The sequence below is a fragment of the Rhinopithecus bieti genome, unplaced genomic scaffold, assembly GCF_001698545.2.
Source record: "Rhinopithecus bieti isolate Rb0 unplaced genomic scaffold, ASM169854v2 scaffold_7212, whole genome shotgun sequence".
NCBI classification, from domain to species: domain Eukaryota; kingdom Metazoa; phylum Chordata; class Mammalia; order Primates; family Cercopithecidae; genus Rhinopithecus; species Rhinopithecus bieti.
The window spans coordinates 3419869-3426031 of record NW_016806198.1 but is presented as its reverse complement, the minus strand read 5'-3'; the positions used below and the strand labels follow the sequence as shown (position 1 = coordinate 3426031).

General features: G+C 41.4%; 1 protein-coding gene across 5 annotated transcripts in view; it reads left to right on the top strand.

Moving 5' to 3' along the window:
- The window catches only part of CLOCK (clock circadian regulator), a 123840-nt gene that overhangs the window by 950 nt on the left and 116727 nt on the right, over positions 1-6163 (top strand). Inside the window, exon 1 of one of the 5 annotated variants that reach the window (XM_017875111.1) lies at positions 15-138. The exons of 3 other annotated variants lie outside the window; for them this stretch is intronic. The gene's annotated coding sequence lies outside the window, so the exon portion shown is untranslated. Of the gene's footprint in view, positions 1-14; positions 139-376; positions 907-6163 lie in introns of those variants that run through there. One more of the 5 variants, XM_017875112.1, reaches the window with a different exon arrangement.

The window sequence follows — 6163 nt, the reverse complement described above, 5'->3', positions numbered from 1 at the left end:
GCCACTCACAGCCCCAGGTGCTGCTGGAGGTGGGAGTCGCGGCGCCTCCTGGACACGGGTAGAGTAGTGGTTCCAAGTCACCGCAGCGGGAGACCTGGGTGGGGGAGGGAAGAAGCCGGAGCCGCCGCAAGCCACACGGTGAGGGCGCGGGGAAGGGGAGGGAGCGGGGGGCGGTCTGTGTGGGGCCGGGGGGCGGCGGCCAAGGGTGGGGAAGGCGGGAGCTGAAGCCCAAGTTTGGCGTCTTGTTCTAGTGTGTCTTTTCCCTGGACTTGGGGCGGAGGCCCGCCCTGCCTGAGAGGCCCTCTGGGGCAGCTGGGGTTACCTGCGGGGCAGGGGCGGGAATGGGGTGCACGGCGGGGCCGGGTGGCTTGAGGGCGCCCGGAGCTGCTGCTGATTCCAGCAACTGGGAGGCAGGGAAAGCCGGGGACTGGGTGCCGAGAGCGCTTTCGCTGGGGACCCGCTAGGCCTTGTGACCCACTTTATTCCTGTCACCACTCGGGCACGTTTGGAGCAGCGCCCAATGGGGCGCCGGGGCGGCCAGCTCCTCCGGGGAACCCCCACCCTCCCGGCGCCCGGCCCGCGTGCCGCGGTCCGCAGTCCGAGCGGCCGCCGTTGCCGCCCGCGGGCTGGTTCCGTAAGTGGTCGTGGTTCCGGGGTTCCGTCCCTGGGCAGCGCGCGGCTCTTAGTGTCTGACTCCGGCGACCGCGCGCGGGTTCTCTTCTTTCCTCCACCCGCGCTTCCCGTTCCCCATCACCCCCGCTGGCGTTTGTAGATTGCTTTTCGCCAGTGAAGCTGGGTTTTCTGGAGTTGGCTCTGGCCCTTGGAGTGTAATTTCCTACACGCAGCGCCGCGGAGTTTATATTCTTTGAAAGTGTTTGTCGCTTTGTAGAAGTCCTCTTGTTGACGGTAGGTGAGCCTAATTCTGCAAGATAAAAGCCTCAGTCTCTGACCTGGCAGATGAAAGATCAAATCGGGTTGTGGTTTCCTGCTATTAGAATGCCATGCTATTAGACTTTAAGGCTTTCTAGTCTTCTTTAAACAATTTAAAAAAAAATTGCAGTGGAAGAAAAGCACAAGAAACTTTTACAGTCGTTGATTTGACTATAACGCTGAATCCCCCAAATGAAAGGTAATTTTACTTTGAAGATTGCATTCTGATTTGTAGCTTTAAGCGATTAGAGGAGAAAATTGTGCAATATTCCCCTCTACCTGTTTGAAAATAAACGTTCTTAAAAGGATGTAATTTAGATAATGAGTTGCTTTCTCTGAAACGTATCCCTTGGGGACATCGCAAATCTGGTTGGTTTTCAAATCTTGGGGGAAGGAAATTAATTCCAGTGTTAAGTAGTTGGCTGAACAGAATGTCTTAAAAGGTTAGCCTGTAGCATTAGGAGAAATACCTAATGTAAATGATGAGTTAATGGGTGCAGCACACCGACATGGCACATGTATACATATGTAGTAAACCTGCACGTTGTGCACATGTACCCTAGAACTTAAAGTATAATAATAATAAAAAGAAGTAAAAAAAAGGTTAGACTGGAGAAAGCAGACTGAAAATGTTCTAAAGCTAGGCATAATCAGTTATGAAAAAAGAATAGGGAAGCTTTCTGCGTACTAACATGGAAAGATCACAAAAATTTGTTATGAAGAAAAAAGCAAGATCTAAGTAGTACATTGTGAATAGTGTGTTATGTCTTAAGGGCGAGGTATAATAATACAAATTTATGTTTGCTCTTTATATAAAGAAATTCTGGGAGGATTTAGAAAACTAGTAGTAATAGAGGAGGGTGAGAAATAGTCTGAGGGAATGGTGGGAAATGAGATGTATTATGTGTATGTCTTCATGTTTTCAAATTTTTGTGTATATTGTGGACTCATAAACTGGGTTAAACAAAATCCTCCTCCCCAAATAATTTATGTGATCTTTGTTGCCTAATTTATGGTGATCTGAGTCATTTTCAATATGATTGCTTTTAATATTTTTTAGGAAAATCAACTAAAAAGAATGTTTGGGATATATTTTATGACTATTTACACTTTAAGTTCTAAGATTGCGGAGGTCACAGGCATTTATCTTTTAAAGATGTTTAGTTATATTTTGCCTTGCTAAAATATATAATGACTGTTTACATTTGGCATTATGGCTGGATTATGCTGCTTTCAGAGTGTAGTTTGTGTTTTCCCCTCCTCTTTTTTTCAGGAGTCATAGGTGGATAAAATTTTACTTAATCCCAAAGTTTCATGACAAACAATTGTGAGGAGTATGTGAACATTCCCTTAAAGTGCTAGTAAACTTGATTGTCCAGGTTAGTTTGCTTTTCAGATTGGGAAGCTTTTCTTTCTTTTGAGGAAATCAAACATGAACCCTGGTGAAATGTAAATTGGGGTGTGTGTGTGTGTGTGTGTGTGTGTGTGTCTGTCTGGTTGTTTCTCATGAAAAAAGAGACAGTGTACAAAATGAACATTTTTTTTAGGACTGTGAATTGTTGCAAACTTTTTAAATGAGGTTAAGACTGCACAGGCAGCTGTTAGATGAGATATAATTTTAGGAGGGGACCCTCAAACTCCCCCTGGTGACTAACATTGTGTAATCAAAATAGTGAATAGTGAGTAATGGGTTGCAGTTACTGTGGGCATTTTTGCAATATTACCAGTATTCCTTTTTATTTTGTAGGATAGGATACTTGTATTATTTCTGTTTGATATGTAGTTTTTTCTGATAGACTTCTGCAAAGTGGCACTTATTTTTCATTTGAATTCCATGTGGGTCTATTCAATCTTTTTAAAAAATTGAATTATATTTCTTTTTTTTCTTTTTTTTGATATGGAGTCTCACTCTGTCACTAGGCCGGAGTGCAGTGGCACAATCTCAGTTCACTGCAACCTCCACTTCCCAGGTTCAAGTGATTCTCCTGCCTCAGCCTCCTGAGTAGCCGGGACTCTTATTTTTAAAATTACAGAAGTAAATTGACGCTCATCAAAAGTTAAAACAATAGTGTGTATATAAAAAGTGACAACCCCTTTACATCCACTTCTAGCTCACATTCCTCCCCAGAGGAATCTGCGGAGCCCAGCTACTCATACCTTGACTGAAGGGTGTCACTGTTAGCATCACTATATGATCTTATAGATATTTTTCTATGCATTAGCAAATATGTCCTTTTCAGTCTTGAAAACAGAATCATTTTGAATGATCATGTGCTTTGTCATTTTGCCTCTAGTATGGGCTCTGTTATTACCTGCAGGACAGGGACATGACTTGGAGCCTGTGAGAAAGCTTAACATGTAATATAGACTGTAGGTCATACTCATCTTTTCACTAGTGAGGGGCCAACTGTTATGGAGGCATTTGCAGAGTTTGCAGGGAGGTCATACTGATGTAAGTTTTATCTGGTATAGATTGAATTTACTGTAAACTTTGAGAGGCTGAGGTGGGAGAATAGCTTGAGCCCAGGAGTTCAGGACCAGCCTGGACAACATAGTGTGACCTCTTTGCTACAACATTTTTTTCAAAAAAATAGCCAGATGGGGTGGTGCGCACCGTAGTTTCAGCTAATTGGGAGGCTGAGGTGGGAGGATCACTTGAACCCAGGAGTTCTAAAAGAGCAGCCTGGGTGACAGAGTTGACACCCTTTTTTAAACAAAACAAAACCCAAAAAGTACTTGGATTACATGAATTTTATAGGACTCTTCAGAGTCCAAGTTTTAGGGGTTTCCTTGGCTTTTGACTTGAACAATAGCGTATGGGTTAAACTTTGATTTGTTTTTCCTTCTGTACTTGCTTGCAGACTCCTACGAAAGCCTCCTAGGTTACACCAGCCTCTTGAGCTTCTCTGAAGTGAACCTAAGCAGACTCTCCTTAGCTAAGGGACACTGTTACTGACTTGGATAAAATTTAGCTTTTGAAGGGAAAAGGAGAGAAGAGGCTCTTTGGTCTGGCTTTTGCTTAACTGACAGCAAACAACTAATATGCACTACTCTCTCCTCCATCCATCTCTCTGGTTCTCTAATAGTTCCAGAGGGTTGTTTGTTTTAAACCAGGTTGCAAAGAATTACCAAACCTTAATTCTTTTTAGCTGATAGAGTTTGCAAAAAGTTCAGAGTATTGATAAAGACTGTTTACTATGGGAGATACCTAGAAAGATGCAGTATAATTGACCCTGCCTTCGGTGGAATCTAGTATGGTTAAAACAGCATAGACTATTGTTATTATTATTATTATTATTATTTGAGACAGAGTCTTGCTCTGTCACCCATGCTGGAGTGCAGTGTCATGATCTCAGCTCACTGCAACCTCTGCCTCCTGGGTTCAAGCGATTCTCCTGCTTCAGCCTCCCGAGAGTAGCTGGGATTACAGGTGCCTGCTACCACACCCGGCTAATGTTTGTATTTTTAGTAGACATGATGTTTCTCCGTGTTGGCCAGGCTGACCTTGACCTGCTGACCTCAGGTGATCCGCCCACCTCGGCCTCCCAAAGTGCTGGGATTATAGGGGTGAGCCACCGTGCCCAGCTGAAAAGCATAGGCATTATAACACAAGGTAGAAAATGACAAATTTTAGAAGAAAATTACGTACAAGATTTGTAAGGGTGAGCCTATTTCTGGCTGTTTTTTTGTTTGTTTTTGTTTTTGTTTTTTGGTGGGGGAGAGGCATGGGGTTTTGAGGGAGAATATGTATCTCAACCTTTTAATTAGTTAAGAAAGGAAACTTAGCTCAGATCTTAGCTCTTGATAATGTAAGGAGTTGTTACATTCTTTTAGCAGGTATCTGTGAGACTGAGAGCTATTTCAATAGTTTTTTTTTAAAGCTTTCCCACTGGAAAGAACCCTTTGATGTTTTATTTAATAATTATAATACAGCCTCTGTAATCACTTCAAGATTGCTAGAAAAATTTGGAAATTAAATCCTATCAGTTAACTGTTGTCTGCCACCAAATATGTCAGCCAGTGTTAATATTAAAAGAAAATTGTTTCCTCTTATCTCAGTGTTGAAGCATGTATTTTATGTCACCTCTTCCCCACATTTTTACTTTTAGTGCTGTGTCAAAATATTTATTTGCTGTGACTATTTTAATAAAACAACACTGTGGGGGAAAAGTCAAAGTTCTACACTGTAGCTAAACCTTTTGATGTTTATCTGTTTCCTTATAGTTTTTTACAGATGCATAAAGTAAAATATTTTTTAAGTTCTTTGTAGGCGTTACACCAATGGCTGTTGCATTTTCTCCTTTTTTGAATCAAAAATTCTAGATGGAGTTATATGAATTATTTATAGAACACTCGTGTCAGCAATATAATTATTACTAATTGACCATAATTACATAATGGCATTTATATTTACAGGTTGCTTTACAACCGTTTGTTAAAAGCCCTATTAGGTGTAACTTAAATAGGTGGATAAAGAGATTCCTGTTTTTTTCCATTTTTTAAATTATTTAAATTTATTCTCATAGTCTCAACTCTGAGTTATTACTTTAGTTGGATATTTCAGAGATATAATTCTGCTAATTTTAAGTCTTAGAAGTCTACAGAAAGAAATCACTTGTGAAAAATGAAATTTTATGAATTACTTTGTTTTAAAGTATGCTGTTTCAGATACAATTTGCTTTTCATTTTCAGAAACATTTTCATTTTTTACATTAATAATGACGGATATTAATTTTCTTTTCAAAGAGTTCATATTCAGGTAGTTAACATTTTTAATTCTCATCCCAAATAGTGGAAAAGGAGATGTGAGGGCTATCTGGCTGTGACATGTTACCTCATTGATCCCCAGGTTTGATTCAGCTCATCTGGCTGACTCGGCAGGCATCCCCTTCCTCCCTCACTGCTCCATGTGTGTCCCTCCTGAAGCTGCATGCTTGGTCGAAGAGGATAACCATCCCTAATAGAGGAGGACCGGTCTTGGGTCAAGGGTATATGAGTAGCTGCGCTCCCCTGCTAGAACCTTCGAACAAGCTCTCAAGGTCCAAATAGTGGAACATGAAAGTACAGGTTGATTCGTATTGGCAGGTTTTTGTATTAAAGTAAAAGTTAAAAGCACAAATGGGGATATACCAATAAAGGTTAGACCATATCCCTAGCTAAGAACTTATCATTTGTATTAAAATATAGTTTAATGTAAAAGTTGCCTTTGACCCTTCCCCCCTCCCCTCCCCTC